At 51.1% G+C, this 16,802-nt stretch overlaps 1 protein-coding gene across 6 annotated transcripts in view; it reads right to left on the bottom strand.

Moving 5' to 3' along the window:
- The window catches only part of ZNF536 (zinc finger protein 536), a 418,463-nt gene that overhangs the window by 211,131 nt on the left and 190,530 nt on the right, over positions 1 to 16,802 (bottom strand). The gene's annotated exons all lie outside the window — the stretch shown is intronic.

The following is a 16,802-nucleotide window of genomic DNA, read 5'->3' as shown; positions in this document are numbered from 1 at the left end:
ACCTTGGACTTCCAGCCTCCAGAACTGTGAGAGAGAAATTTCTGTTGTGTATGTACCAGTCTATGGAAAGCTGTGACGGCAGCCTGAGCAGACTGGGACAGAAGGTAACACCCGCTGCAGAAGCGGGTCCACAGCAGCGCACCCACAGCCCTGAGTCACGGGTATCTGGGCCTCCCAGGCACCAGCGGAGGGACAAAACCCCAGGAAGCCTGGAGAGACCTCACCTTTATGGGGCAGGTGTAAGGACACTCACCTGGCCTCTCAACGTCCTCAGCTGAGAGCTGAATGAGTGAACTTCTGCCTGAATCCCCTTGAACCTTCACCCCAAGCCAAGGCGTCCTCACCTCCTCCCCTGTAGATCTCAGCATTAGGCATCTGTCCTGCCAGGGTGCAGGTCAGCACCGGGGCCAGGACCCCCAGGACCCTGCTCTACTCCTCGCCTGTCCACAGCGTCCTTCTTCTCTCCAGCACCCCAGCTTCCCTTCCAAGACCATCTTCTCCATCCCACGTCTTGCTGTTCTCTTCCCACTCCCACTCCCTCCAGCAAGAAGGCCAAGAAGCTGGCAGCCCTCACAGACCCTATCGGGTCCACACCACACAAGCCGACTCTGAGACAAGCCGTGTCCTGCCGTCTGTGCTCCTGGCTCAGTGTGGACACCTCACCCCAGCTTAGGACTTGTTGAGCGGGGAAGGGGACATGTGCCCTGCAGCACCCTGCACAGGCCAGGTGGCCCACGGTACACGGGGTCCCCAGCAGCAGCTCCGAGGCTGCCGCTGAGCTGGCCGAGTCTGCCTGCAGCCGGCTCGCTGAGCTGAGGTCCTTCCCCAGCACGGGTCCAGCCGCTTCCCTCAGACCGGAAGTCAGTCACTGCACTTCCCCACCCCAGCCTGGATCCCCAAGGCCTCATCTTTGTCCTGAAGTCAGCATCAACCCAGGCTATGTTAAGCGGGTAAGATAGGGATTCTACTCCAAAGAGGCACGGGACGAGCTTCGAGGAGAATGTTGAACTTCCAAAAAAAAGTACTGGAACAAACATATGGACACCAAGTGGGGAAAGCTGCGGGGGAGGGGGTTAGTGGTGGTGGGATGAATTGGGAGATTGGGATTGACATATGTACACTAATATGTATAAAATAGATAACTAATAAGAACCTGCTGTATAAAAAAATTAAATTAAATTAAAGAAAACAAAACGTACTGGACAACACTGGCTGTCTTCTAGAATTTCGGCTTCCAGCAAAACCATGCAGCATTCCTGGTTGGGGGCAGTTAAGCCTTTGCCACAGAGCTGCTGCCATGTGTGTCCACTCCTCTTCCAGCATCAGCTCCAGGGACCACAGCTCCCCCGCCACCCGTCCTGCCCGACGGCAGACACTGGGCTCGTCCCTGTGGAAGAATGTGTGGCCCCTCAGGGCACACGGCAGCCCTCCCAGAGGGCCAAGGTCTGACCCATGCTGAATTCCAAAATGCTCAGACCCCAACACGTGCTCTGCTGAGGAAAGCGGCCCCTGGCTTCTGGGGAGCCAGTAGCTCGGGATACTGTGAATTAACTCAACGAATCCAAAGTCACAACCCCTTCCCTCAGGCAGGGGACAGGGAGGCCAGACCACACCCTGCCTTCATTCACTTATGCGAAAGTATTTCTTGAAATGAAGGCAGTGTCCACCGACAGATGAGTGGATAAACAAAATGTGGTCCATCCATACAATGGAATATTATTCAGCCTTAAAAAGGGAGGAAATCCTGCACCTGCTACAGCACAGATGAACCTGGAGGACATCATGCTAAGGGACTAAGCCAGTCACAGGAGGACACACACCGTATGATTCCACTTACATGAGGTACCCAGAGTGTAATATTCATAGAGACAGAGAGTAGAAAGGTTGCTGCCAGGCTGGGGGCAGGGAATGGGGGCCACTGATGAACAGGCACAGAGCTTCAGTTCTGCCAAATGAAAAGAGTTCTGTGGATGGATGGTGATGACGGTTGCACACAATGTGAATGCACTTAATGCCACTGAACCACACACTTAAAAATGGTTAAGATGGTGCATTTTGTGTTATGTGCCTTTTACCGCCGTGTCTTTTAAAAAATGTTTACTGAGCCTCCACTGTGTGGCGGGCACTACTGTGGGCAGTGCTGTGCACTCGAGTCACGGGTAGATCAGCACACAGAGAACACGACGCTTCCCAAAGGCCTTGAAGATGACAATACAGGATAATGTTTCCAGCGAGGGGCTGGGAAGCGATCGTTCATAGTGGGGGCTCATGGAAAGGCCACTGGAGGGAGGAGGTCTGCATGATGGGATGGAACCAGCCTGTGAGAGTTGTGTCCAGAGCTCACCCCAGAAACGACAGACAACACAGAGGCCACCAAGGGCGTGGTCAGAGAGGAGGGAGGGGGTGTACAATTCCAGGCCTTGATACCACAGATTTTATTCCCCACACAATGGAAAGTCACCGCAGTGTTCTGAGCAGGGAAGGGATGCAGGCTGTTCGTTCAAAGGGCCGCTCCACCCCTGGGCCACCGTCCCTGCTCACCCGGCCGCCCTGACAGTCCCTCCTTTCCCAGGCAGCTCCGTCCCCACAGTGCTTGCCCTTCAGGGATTCAGGTATGTTCCCTCCAATGCCCTGAGGAGCACAGCCATCAGCGGTGGCTGTCGAGCCTCCATGGGCCCTGCTCTCCCTGGGAAGGAGCCCACCCCGAGGCATCTGCCCTCTACCTCGTGGGCGTCCGCTCCTCCACCACTCCTGGCTTCCTCCACCAGAGTCTCCAGGACCTTCGCATCGTTCTTCACGGGGCTCGTACCTCAGAGGTGGAAGCATTTCCTCCGCCACTAACCAAAAAAGGTCATTTGACCCCAAAGCACTGGCTTCACAGATTTCCAGCAGAAGCCGGGCAGAGCTGACACATGGTCTCTGCTCCACGTGATTTCCAGGAAAAGTTTCACCAAATCCATAGCTGCCCTGACCCATACATGCTGTTCTCTGACACTTTTTCTTTCTGACTTTATAAAACAGCTGGTAGATTATTTTAAGTTTCAGGAAACGGAAGAGTCCCCTGCCAAATGGATCCTAAGCTCCTCAAGGGCCCAGTGTCCTTCTGGTCCCCAGCCTTTGACCAGACTGACACCCCTCAATGCCTGCTGCTTGTCTGGGGCACCATTCTGAAGACCCCCACCTGTGGTGGGCTCAGTAAGGCTCACCTCCAACTCCCAGGCCTGCACCCTAGATCATCCACGATGGCCACAGAACATGGCTAACTAAACCCCGAAGTGGCTGCAAGATCACTTTTCAAGCTGCTGGTAACACAGCTGAAGCCTTTAAACAGTCTGCAGACGGAGGATGCGGTGCCCTCGGCAACAGCTCTACCCCACTGCCCTGGCCCCCAGCAGGCTCACAGTCCGTGAGGCTGTCACTGTGTCCATGAGCTCCAAGGAGCTGGGGAAGGAGAGACAGCTGCTTTGAGGCTCGTGGAGGATGGTCATCCAGGGAGGAGGAGTTGCACTTGGAGCCCAGGTTGCCACTGTCCCGGAGAGGGGGTCCCCAGGTGCTGATGGCAGACTGAGCCCATCCCCGAGAGGACTTGCCCCCAGAGGGGTACTCACCCGCCCTGGGCCCGTCTCTGACCCCCAGGCTCCCTCATGCCCTTGGGTCCTCCCGCTCCTGGCAGAGGGACGCCTGCCAGCTCACAGGGACTCACTGCAGGTCTGTGGTGCAGGCTCTGCACTGTGATTTCAGGTTCTTTGGCACCTCGAGGGGGAGTGGTGGGCAGGCCCGAGGCCTGGCTGGCTCCTGGGCAAGCGCCCTTTGTCCCAGGAGAGCACATTTCATTTTATTCCGTAAGAGTCAACGAGCATCCCCCGAACACCTGCTGCATCCCGTGCCCAGCGCCAGGGACCACGATGGGAACACACCTGAGGACAGCGCAACCCCTGTCCTCTCGGAGCTCTCAGGCCCACTCCACACACTTGCTGGCTGAACCCAGAACAGAGGTTCCCTGGATGGGGACCCCAACCCTCAAGCCCCAGCTTCTTCCAGGAGGAGCACGAGGCCTCAGAGGGCTTGGCTGTGAGATGCTGGAAGACGGCCCCCGCTGCATGTGCCAACTCATAACCCAGGAGCCAGAGCTTCCGCCCGAGGCTGAGGCGGCAACAGGCAGGGGAGACTCCATTAGCAATGCTCTAAGGGGCAGGGCTGGGCTCAGGACCAGCTTCTCTTCCCGCAGGGAAGGCTAAAAGGTCACGATGCTTCAAGGAGGTCAGCCTCCCTATGTAAGAGGAGGCCATCGTGCCACCCACCACACACATCCTTAGCCACACAACACACACCTCAACACCCATACCAACACAGGCAGACACACACAGATACACACATCCCAGCACACGCATCTTCACTAACACATGCATCAATGCACCAACACACACGACCACACACCGCACACCTGACACCTATATCAACACATACCCCGCACACCGTTACATACATCTCAACACACACACCCCTACTAGCATGTGTCAACACACAAATATGCACTCCCCCAAACCACACAGCCACAGCAACATATCTGCAAACCCTGATCCCACACCCTAACCACACCGCAATGCCCACACACACGTAATGAGCTTCGTATCCCAACTCACCCTCACCCGTACACACCGATACACGTACCCGGTGCGTGCATGTCCACTCCCATCCCAGTACAACCACGGCCCAACACACATCCACCCCCCACACTCACAGCACCACACGGTAATACATCCACCCTCGGCAACTGCATCCAAAAAATTAAAGCGCCTTACAGATACTCACACAGCAACACCAGCCCAAGACAGCGCGACCACTCGCACACCAAGTCATATCCCAACACAGACAACAAACGTTCAGACACACACTAGCCTTCCGACATACACACACACAGTCACAACTGCGTGTTGAATGCTCTATTCCCAGAAGCTAGGGTCAGTTTGAACTGCTAAACCCCCTACACCCACAACAGCAGACTCAGCCCCCCAGCAGATCGCGGGTCCTTCCCTGGGACCACCCTAGGTGGGTCCAGGGCACAGTGACGGCCCAGAGCATTCTGCTCGGCGCGGCCAGTGCAAAGTGGCCGCTTGGTTCAGTTCTTAGTGCCACCAGGAGCGACAACAAAGAACCCGGCAGCCCCTCCTCTGGAAGGCTTCCCAGATGATGACTCTGCCTCCTAATTCACACCTCGGAGGCCGGTGCTGACCGGGAAGGAGGAGCTGGGGAGCCTCTTCCCTTTCTCTTCACCTGCCCGTGGGGGCTTCCCCGCTCCTCTCTGGAAAGAGTCGGTGGCTGGGGAGGGCTGCGAGCTGGCGCCAGCCCTGTGCCCCCGCCTCCTGTCCTGTCCTCTGGCCCACCACCCTCACCCAGGCCACCTTCCAGCACTGGCCTGCGCAGGAGAGCACGGAGACAGAAACAGGACCGGCAGCGCGTGGTAGAGCTGGGAGGGACGGGGAACTGAGACTCGGGCAAGCTGCACAGGAAGAGAGCTGGGTCCTCTGTCACCAGGCCCTGCTCCTGGGGCCCCATCCTCTCTGTCACCCTGGGGACACGGCCGCCAGACACTTGTGACTTGCTACGCATGTGACCTTGAGTAGAGGTTAGGGGATCCCTGAAACCGCAGCTTTGGGGAGTCACTTTAAGCCTAAGTGTGCAGCTTGGGCCGGGTCCCAGTCGATCCTCAGCAGAGCTGAGCAAGCGCGGGGCCACCCCCTTCCTTGCTTCTCTTCTGGAAAAGATGTGAGGACAACCTCCCCCGAGACACACAGAGAGGGAAGGAGTACTTGTCTGAGCTTCCCAGAGCCTGTCCTAACAGGGCTGATCTTGGCCAGCGTGGAGCGGGACATGGGGCTGGCGAGCAGGGCTTCTGCTTTTGGCTGCATTCACCCCATCCCCAGCACGACCCAACAGTGGAACTAAAAGGCAAGAGGTCAGACAGACGTGGCTAGAATCTCAGCTCCACCACTTCCTAGCTTTGGAACTCAATACAGTTTACGCGGCTGTTGACAGCCTCTCCTCCGGCGGGCTCTAGGACACGGAAGCGCGGAGAGGCTAAGGAGCCCTTGCTGGGTCTCACAGCTCCTGAGGGCCAGCACTGGAGCCCTCCACCATGACCGCGACGCTCTCCACTTCCTGCAGCCCTGCCAAGTCAGCCCCCAGGAGGGGAAGAGCAAGCCTTGAGCAGCACTGAGGGCGGGGCCCTGGCAGTGCCCCTCCGGGGGCAGGACCCTGTCTCCAGGGCATGCAGGCCCCAGACAGGGAGAGCCGGTGGGAAGGTGCCCGGTGGGAAAGGAGCTAAAAGAGGGTCTTCCCAGCCCCACCGGGCACACCGGGCCCCTCAGAGATAACACGACCTCACTGCCTGCTCGAGGCTCAAACACAGGTAGACAAGAAATCCCCAAATCCTTAGCATCTACAAACCCTAGTTCTCTGCTCAGTGGATGAGACCCTTGAAAGTTACCCTCAGGCCGTGGAAACATTTGGGAAGGGAGAGGAGAGGAGGGGAAAAGCAAGATGAAAGGGGTCTAAGAGTCTTCTAGACTTCCCCACCCCCACTCCCCAGGCCCCGGGGAGGGGAGTGAGCTGCCCAAATAGCCCAGCAGGGTGGGTAAAGCCTGACTGTGTGTGAAGGTCAAGTTCTGGCTGAAGTATGTGCTCTGCCCGGAGCCGTTTCTTAAACATTAGAAAATGCACTTGTCTCTGGGTTAATAGCCAGGCTTATGATTATGACGTTTTCATTCACAGAAAATAAAGGGCAATTGAGGTCTGATATGTACCAGAAGAAATTGTTTCCACTCATTCTCATAGTGGGTCTGTATTTAGTTCATGACCCACCATCCAAAAAGAACACTGGCACTGTCTGCAGTGCCCACCATCCTCTATGACGCTGGACATCTTGACATATGAGGTGGGTATATCCCGCACCCGCCCCCCCCGCCCCCCGATGACTCACCTGATCCTCTGTGGGACAGGTATGGACAGTTCTGAAGTCAGGTTAGTTTGGGTAAAATGCAGAGAGCCTCTTTCCCAGTGTACATCTGACAAGCTCTCACAGGCTCTACCTGCAGGGTCCCAACAGGAGTCCACACTCCACATGACACCTGACTCGTGCCCTCCCCCTGCCCATGAACCACTGGCGACAATGACAGGGTGGTCAGGGCAGGTGAGCTGGAGCCGGGGGCCTGCCCCTCACTCCCTGGTGTGGAGCTCCACCCTGCCTCTTCCTGCTGCCCGCCTCAGGGCTGGCCCCTGGTGTGGGGTGACCAGCTGCCAGGACACACATGCCACAAAGCTGCAAGCCCCGACAAGCTCCCATCTGGCCCCCTTCTTGGCCTGAGGGGTCGTCCTCAAAAGCACCAGTTGGACTCTCCCCAGGGCCTCTTCTGCAGCAAGAAAGTGAGTTCAACTCCAGTTCACAGCCAGGGAGAGAGAGGACAGCCAGCCGCAGTGGCTGAGCTGGGGGTGCTTCCCCCAGAAGTCACCGAATTGGCCAGATTCTACAATGGGAAAGAGTTACCTGCCACAGGAGCTACTGAAGTGACTGAGGAGGTTCCGTCACCCTTTCAGGTCCCTTGGGAACAAATGTGGACGCCAAGGCAAGTGCGTCTCCTCCAGCCCTGGGGCGGCCCTCCCGTGCATCTACCCCTCTTGTGAAGGACTTGTCCCGGCTCCCAGGCTCTGGGCCTCTGGGCACTGCGACCTATCCCTATCATCCTTGAATCTCCAGCATCTAGCACATTGCTCGGTGTTCAGAACCTACTTAATAAGCATTTTGTCCTTGAATGAAAAAATGAATTAATGAATGAACAAATGAATGAATTTATGAATGAACAAATGAGTCACAGAGTTGCTTGGTGACAGGGAACTACCTTGAGGGAGACAGATTTCAATATAACCTTACGAGGAACTTTCTCAGTAAAATCTCCAGCACTGGAAGAAATGGCCTCAAGACACAGCACCCTCCTGGGTAATACACATCTGCAGCTTCAGTGCTGCCAGCCTGTGACCTGAGATTCCATGTCGAGGAGTACCACTTAGGGAAATAATTGTACAGATGATCAGAAAGATTTAGGTGCAGAAATGAAAAAATGGAAACAAGTTTTCTACTATGCTCAGTAGATCACTAGAGGCAGATTTTTCCCTTTGCTTCTCCATATTTCTAATATTTCCTCAAGGAACATACTACGTGTATGAAGCTTTTATAAAAGGACAGCTATTACTAAAGAACAGGAGTGTGCAAAGGATAGCCCATGGGACAAATCCTTCTGTCACCTGTTTTTGTAAATAAAGTTTTATTGGAAACCATCAAGCCCTTTCATTTATGGCAGAATCGAGTAGTTACAAAAGAGCCCACATATCCTGCAACACCTAAATTATTTATTATCTGGTCCTTTACAGAAAAAGTTTGTTGATCCTTGTGTTGAATATTCAATGGAAAAAAATATATGACATATATTTAAGTAAAAACTATATCATATAGAAGACTGTGCATGCAGTATGGTCCTTTTTTGTGAAATACATCTTCAAGTGCACAAAAAGGACTGGGAAGGAATGGACTAAAATGTCTGCAGTGGTTATCTCTGAGTGGTAAGGGGACATATATTTAAAAATTATTTTTATTTGAACTTATCTGTATTTTCTCAATGTCCAAGATGAACAAGAATTAATGTAGGAGAAAAATAACAATAATGTCATTAAACAACAAAAATAGCAACAAAGAAGTCAGTAAATGTCTCTCTAGGAGGAGACCAAGTGGTAAGGGTTTGAAGGTCACTCATACAGGACATTTCAGAGGTGGTCAGGCCCCAGCTGCCAAGGCTCCCCCCACACAGGGATTATTTTATGTCACACAGCAACTTTGCTGAAGGATCACTACAATTTTCCAAGGCAAATTACTTAAAAAAGAACAACAACCCTAAAACACCTATTTTAGCAACAAATTTAACAGAATATATTTAGCAATAAAAAGAAACATGTATCTGTCTCGGTCTTCAAGGAAACAACCACTGCACACATTTTACATTGAACTAAACATAAGCAAGTTGGAAATTTTCCAAAATACCTCTCAAGATGATTGAAGACAACCGAGGGTGTCCAGAAACCACGATGACAGCCACTGAGTTAAGAGTTTCGGGACATTACTGTAATGAAGAGACGAGAGCGCCACGGAGGGGACCTGCTTCGTTGTACATCAAAAGGCTTTGGAACTGAGGTCAAACCAGAGGAAAGGAACTGGTGTCCGCCTAAGTCCCAGCCCAGCCAGGCACCTCCCAGGGGAGAGAACGGATCCTCTGTGGCATCCTCTGCACCCAAGGCCCAGAGTAAAACATCGCAGTCTCCCCAAGGTGTGCCCTGCTTCCAGAAAAAGCTGAAACAGGACCCCACCCTTTGAAAGCAAGTGACGAGGCATAGAAAGCCAAGCCCACCCACTACCCACTTCCTCCTGCCAGCACCTGGCTGGGCACTCCCAAGAGGAGGGCCGGACCAGCCAAGGAGTCAGCTTGTGCTGTATCTCCCACGTCTCTCAGACACATGCCACATGTCACACAAAACCCCAAGGCTCACAGCAACGAAGAGGTGGGTCCCCCAAGAAGCCAGGCCCTGGACAACTTCCCCTTGGTGGGAAAAGAAAACAGGCCCGGGCACGTGAATTCCACCCACCGCTGCCCCTGCGCACAGCACAGCTCCCTTAGTGCCTTGGCCCACCCATCAGGTAGCCGTAGGGAGTGTTCAGGCATGCACTGTTTTGGAGTTCCGCAGCCTTTTTTGAAGATGTGGATCAGGGAGAGGATGGTGGCAAATCTCTGTGCTTAGCTCGGCCCTGTTTGTCACCAGCCAAGCCACCCAGTTCTCCCTCCTGCCTCCCAGCACATATTAGAGGCACAATAGTCACTTCTTACATTATGTTAACAAGCCCCATTATTACAGGGTTGTCTCGGTAACTAACCAGGACAGTCTTGGCTGGCTCCACACCTTTGCACCCACAGCATACCAGGACTTAGGTGAGAACAGTAAGTAAAATGCAATACAAAATAAATAAATGGAAATACAGCCCCAGGAAATTGAGTGCTCTCCTGACAAAGAAAAGCTACACCAGATCTGGCTCAGAATTAAGTGGAGAAGCCCAGCAGAGAGAAAAGCCACGCGCACACCGAGGAGGACCTGCTTTAGCTACACAGCTCCCAGGGGACCCCCGAGCCCCGCTCAGGTGCCTTGCCGCTCAGGTTCTGCCCAAGAAAAAAGGCCCAAAACTCTGCCCAAGACCTGCTCCCCTGAGCTCTTTAGGGAGGGCCCACGGCTTCCTGAGAAGGGCTTTCCAGATGGCGCCTGGCGGCAGCAGTGCCAAACTCCACAGCTTAAGTAAATGTTGCCGTCGCCCCGTCCTGCCAGGAAAAGGCATGGGGGACCCAAGGCTCCTCTCAGCTGCTGTGACGCTTGCTTCCTGGAGAGAACAGAGAGTCCCCCCCCCCACCCCCTGCCTCACACCCTGCTGGGGAGCCCCCTTTCCTCAGCCATTTGCGAGCCTCACTGCACCCCCTCGTTCCTCCTCAGCACGCCAGCCCGGTCCACACAGGCGGGGGAGGCGAGGTCACATGCCAACAGAGGAGAGGGAGGTGAGGAACCCAGAAGGGCAGCAAGCAGGCCCAAGGGTCACAGATGGCAAAGGTTCCAGCCCAATCACCACGAATTTGGGACGTTTGCACAAATCCAGTCTCCTGATCTCTGCAGGTGTTTCTCCACCCCTACCATCAACGCTCCAAAACAGCTCGACAGTTATGGGAGTTAGGGCTCACTCCTCTTCCAACCTCACAGCCTCAGAACGCTGCAAAGTGCTTCCAACACGGATCTGTCCCAGGTCTCCCTCTGTTCTCCATCTCAACATCCCCAAGTATCCCAGCGGTCTCCCCCTAGAATCCAGGGGAATCTTGAAAGCCAGTAAAATAGGAGGCTTGTTGAAGCTTGTCCCTGTTTCCACCCCTGAGACATCAGGGCCACCTACTAGAACTTCCTTAAGCAAGGAAGACTTTCCCACTTTACCCTTTCAGGAGTGTGCTTCTTATAAGGGGGCACAGAGCTCCATGTCAACGAAGGGATTCGAAGGCACAAGCAGCCTGATGGAGAAGGGGTCTGGTGAACCCAAGCTGCCCTGCAAACAGAGGCTGTCCCTGCTCTGCAGCAGCGGCCGCTGGCGGTAGTGACACATTGGGCCTACGTTCCCAGGTACCTGATGGCATAGCAAGAGAGTGGGTGGATGAAAGGTAGCTCATGACACCTGCTTTTGACCAACAAGCAGAGGCCACACTGTGGCCATTTGCAAAGCAAACTGCTAATTCCAGCCCCAACACACCCGAGGTGGTGGCCAGGACCTGAGCCCGAACCTCCCATTCCAGTTAACGGCAATCACGCAGCTAATGTTTCATGCTCCATTTTGAAAGTTGACTGTTTAATTCTTTGCCTCATTGTAACCTGTCCTTAGCTAATCCGTGTTTTTCTTATTACCATTAAATTTAGATTTAAATGAACGTTTGTTCCTTGTGTTAACGTGAGTAGAAGGAGCACACCGTGGGCACCTCGGGCTCCCTGAGCTCTCCGGGCAGGAGCGCAGCAGCCGTAGGAGCACAGGAGGGACATGAAGGTGGGCAGAGTGCGGCTAAACAAAGGCAGGGCTCCAGTGACCCTGCAGCAGGAATCAATCCCTCTGACAGAAGACGGTGTCCTGGTAATCTGGGAATCCCCAGGAACGTAGAGGAAAGAGGCTTCGCTTCTGGGATCTCGTGTCACACATCTTTTATATCACACTCCCAATCTGAGGACTTTCAGAGCCAGAACGATTTCTCTCTTTCTGAAATGCTAAGTGACAGCACCATCGGGCAGCCCCGTGGAAGTGGGATTTACAGCTCCGCGCAAAGGGGTGAGAGAGACAGCCAAGGCCCCAGAGTGGCACTGAGTGTTCCCAGGCACAAGACAATCAAAGGGCACGGAGTGATGGGAAGTTTATAAAGAGGAGCTGCTGTCAGGCGTCCGACCCCCACACAGGAGGACGGTGAGGTGAATCAGCATCTGAGGGCTACTGTTCCCCAGCTCCAGCACCATGCCCGGTGGGCGGACCGCCCCCAGATCCAGCGGAAAGGTGGGAGACCAGAGGGAACCCACCTGGACCCCTGACCTCTGCCCCACTGGACACGCCCCAGGAGCCAGCCCGAATCTGGCCAGCCTATTAGCCCAGGCGGGGCCAGCTCCCGGGAGGCAGGGCCCGCTAGCATCTGCCCAGGCAGGGCTTCGGCACACACAGCCGAGCCTCCGTAAATCTCCACAAACACGGCGGCCGCCTGCACACACTTCCACATCGGGACGGAAAGGCTGCATATGGCGCTCAGTTTTAACAGCTGAGCTTTAAAAAAGTGCAGCTTTTCATCTCACTGAACCAGCTCCCAAATTAAAGGGTGGGGGAGGGAGAGAGAGGGGGAAGGAAAAAGGGGAAGCCAGAGTGGGCAGGGGGAACCTTCCATGCTAAATTTGATTTACAAGGAATTTCAGACTAGTATCCGCTCAAAAGGTCCCCCTGGAAAATGAAATAATGTTCCCTGTTTGTCATCCCCAAGTTTACTAATTTCAAGTTTTTAATATCATCTTTTAAAAAATAATTTTTCTTTCTTCTGTTTTTAATAAAAATGAAGGAGTCTATCAATGAGGAAATCACTCACATGCCTTAGATTGGGTTAACGATTTTTAAGCAAATTTTAAATGGGATTATTGTTTTCCAAAGTTCTGCTCAGCAAAGAGATTAGTGGCCACAATGCCCAGGGGGCGTCCCCTGGTCCTTTTAATTCCCTGCCTGGAGGTGGAAGGTGCTGGGAGAGGAACGGGAGGGAGACGCCTGATAGGGCAGTTTTCCTGGAATTGCCTGGAAACTTTTACTTTCTGTTTCCTCTGCTGATAATGACTGTCTTCGGCTCTGCAGCCAGCTCCCCTCTCCCCCTCCCAGCCCCCTGTTGCTGCATGCCATCCCCAAGCTCCAGTATAAAGTTTGGCTTTTGCAGCAGGAAGCAGCTGGGCCAAGCAACCAGCGAATGATAATGACCTCAGAAATCTGCTGTTCGCTCGGCAACAATAGGGTGCTCAGTCTACTGGAAAATTGTGTTCATCAGCTAACTCTGCTCAGTTACTAATTGACATTGCCAAATATTTTAAGAACAATTGGAATGCACAAGCAAAAAAAAAAAGAAGATCTTAATCCTCAGACTTAAATTTTTTCTTTTTCTTTTTCTTTTTTTCCCTTCTTTTGGGTGCCCGGATTTGTTTGTGTGGAGCAGGCAGTGGTTATCATGAATGGGGGCAGGGAGGAGGAGCCACATGAGAAAAAGAGGTGGAAAAGAAAGAAAATCTATCATATCACTATACACCCGATGTAAATGCAAGGGAGCCCTGGATAAAGGCCTTTGATGCTGTGGTCAATGGGCCAGCACAGGATGGAGACCCAGCATTTCAGGAATGCAGCTCAGGCAACAAAAGAAGACCCCGCAAGGCTTCCAGCCCAGCTGATCAAATAATCCTTGTCCATCTCAAAATATTATACCAGAAGTAGTAGGGGTTAACAATATTTTCATCTTCGCATCTCTTCCTGGCTTTCCGTTGATCATGTAACTTAGCCGACTTTAACGAACAGAGGGTCAACACATTCAATTACCCCTTTCCCACCACAACACTTCAATTAGCCCCTCTCCAAAATTATGGGGAATGCAGAAGGTAACTGCCCTGTTGGATATAATGAACAGTATCGTTTCTTAGTACATTAAGTTTTAATTATTCCGACCATGATTTCCAAAGCAAAATCTAAAGAAACAGAACTTTGGTCGTCTTCTGACTCTGTATAAAGCTCGAATTGGAGCACAGTCTTAGACGAGGTTTTAGGGAAAGATGCAGAGATTAATGCCATCGGAGCATTTGCACGCGAGCCAGAAATGAGGGAGCATCAAAACAGCTGCCCCACTTTCTAAATGTCATAAAAGAGTAAAATTTATAAGCTGCTGCTTTCCAAATAGTTTCCCTTTGCATTGTACATGGAGGAAGAAATGACATCTACTATGGTGTGAAATTATTGGTAAGTCAGATCAACAGCAACAACAAATATAAAACAAAGGGGAAAGATGGGGAAGTGATCTGTATGACTGGTCTTGTCCATTTTCTGTTAGAAAATATGACCTCTCAATTTGTCAAAGGTCCTAGTTTTCACAGTTGATCTTAAGCTTGGTTCTCAGCAGTTTGGAGAGCCAAAGAACAAACACATTTTCTGGTTCACTGGAATCATTTTCACATGTTCACTGATTCAAACATTCTTTTGCTCACATAACAAACAGCTGCATCCCACATTAGCCTAGCCAGTGACAGTCGCCCATCTCGGCAATAACTGTTTGATTGCAAACTTGACCCCTTCTTCGTCTCGGTCTGAGCAAGACATTTTTAAACAGCCACTCCGTTCCAATCCTCCTTTGCAAAGAATTACATCTGATAACAAAGGACGTCTCTGCCACTCATTGTAAGCCTTCTTCTGGAGATCTGTTCTAAGAGGCTCTCTGTAAAAAGGTTTTTTATGATGAATTCAGAACTACTATCATGTTAAGAGCAGCGATTTATAAAGAAGAATTCATTGGTTAAGATCTGAAAAAATAGTTTCTCAGGCCCTACTGACCCAGTTTTCAACAAAAAAAGAATCAAGTGATGCAAATTAAGTTTTGAGACATTGTTATGCAGTCTGAGAAATTTGTAAAACCGTGTTTTTGCAGTTATTTCTTAATAGAAGCCTTAATAAGTACTTCTTTCTTTACTTAAGGGCTTAAAGATTTTTTTTTTTTCTCCCCTTCACCTTGCAGGTTTCTCTCTAACAGGTAATAATAAAATACCTATTGTGTCAAGATTTTTATTTAAATGCTTATTTTAATCACACTTTATACAAGTCAGACTTGTTGAAATAAGAGGGAAGACTAACCCGATTTGGTTAAGGGTCCTAATCCCAGGAAAACCTGAATGGCCCAGGCATTCGGCTGATTTGGGCTGCATATTGGTATGCCATCAATTTTCCTACTTAGTCAGAAAATTATGGAAGTGTCTAATTTGAATATGAAGAAAACAAAGAAGTCAACCAGAAATGAAAGAATCAGTATTCACAATTGTACGATACTTCAATGAGGGAAATAAAAGTGCGAAGATAACCACAACTCAAGTAGAATTCTCCTTTGAGTCCCAAGCCCGGTTGGTTCTTTTAGGCAAAATGGGCTTTTTTCAACAGAGTATTTAGAGATATGGAAACAACAGAGATAGGAATAGCATGAGGCTATCACTTGGCCAGAAGGTGAGAAAAACACGGTAAACACGTCATTAATAGAGCCGAACATTTGGTGTCGGAATATTCTGCTGAGACCTTTTCATTTCAGCAGGGCTGGGAGAGGGAGGAAAATCTGTCAGTGTTAACTCCACGTCACTCCAAAAACTTAGGAAAGCCAGTATGCGCTCTGCTTTCTGCCCCAGAAAGGTCCCAAATCCCAAAAACCGTGAGATGACACTCTGCAGGGAGAGGAGACCTCCTCACAGGAGGCCAGAAGTAATCCCTCCTGACAGTAGTACACCTGGCACTTTGCTGCCTTCGTGCACAAAGATCCATCTCAGAATCCCCGCCGTCAGGCGGTGACACTGGAAAACCCTTCCCTTGCAAGTTTTGGGCGGTGGTCACTCCAGGCAGTGTGGCCTAGCCCTCCGTGGTGCTGGAGTTCCTCATTAAACTCTTTCAGAGTGTCTCACTGAAGTGAACTGCAAACAAGGCTAGGACTCCAGGTGGAGACAGTGTGTTTCATGGGTGTTTAAGCAGCGGCATCAAGTGCTATCGGAATCTTTGGAATGTGCAGTGCAGATTTATGTGTCTTAACGATTCTTTACTGGTTTGTAATAAGCCACCAGACTCACACTTTATTTTAATACTAATTTTGTCCTAGAAGAAGGGTATACTGAAGCATGACAATAACAACACAACTAAGCTGGCATCTACTTAATAAGTGTAGTGGTGAATTGCCTCTAATACTGAAATATTTATGGAAACTGAGAAGGGGAAAAAAAAAGAAAAGGGGAAAAAAAAACTTTTTAAAAATTACCCTCAACAGTGTGCTGCCACATCTTTAACAGTGGGCAATGCAGTGCCTTGAGGTGCCTCAAACTGTCTTTCATTTTCTAGACTTAATGGCTGATTGCAGAAATCAATGTTGCCATTAGTAACAGGGTATTTGTTATGGCATGATTTCCTCTGTTGTTAGGCTGCAGAATGATTACAGTATTAGCGAGATGCTTTCTTTATAAAGGGCTAGAGATATAACTTTCAATTTACTATCCATTAGTAAGGGGCTTTGGAAATATGGATGAAGGCAACAAGCTTACCTGCTGTTAGGTAGTGATTTTAATTTAGCTGTCTTAGGCTAGTGATTTTTTTTTCTTTCTTTCTTTCTTTCTTTCTTTTTTTTTTTTCCCCCCTCAAACTGGGCCAGGAAGCTTCAGCATTTCACAGACATTTTGATGACAGATTTTCTGCTTTGCTATTTTAGACCCCAAAGCTGTATCGCCCGTGTAACACAGTACAATTTAAGACATGAAGTCGCGCATCTGTGTTTCAAACCTCTGTGCTTCTCCAAACCATCAGAGGAGAATGGTGTGGTTCTTCAGGTTAGAGGCACCTGACAGATGAGCCAAGTTGTACTTTTGAAAGGGGGCCGGAGACAGGTTTGGTCTAGGGA

This window comes from Balaenoptera acutorostrata, chromosome 19 (genome assembly GCF_949987535.1).
Source record: "Balaenoptera acutorostrata chromosome 19, mBalAcu1.1, whole genome shotgun sequence".
Lineage (NCBI taxonomy): Eukaryota > Metazoa > Chordata > Mammalia > Artiodactyla > Balaenopteridae > Balaenoptera > Balaenoptera acutorostrata.
The sequence above is the reverse complement of the archived record's forward strand: the minus strand, read 5'-3'. Positions and strand labels throughout refer to the sequence as shown.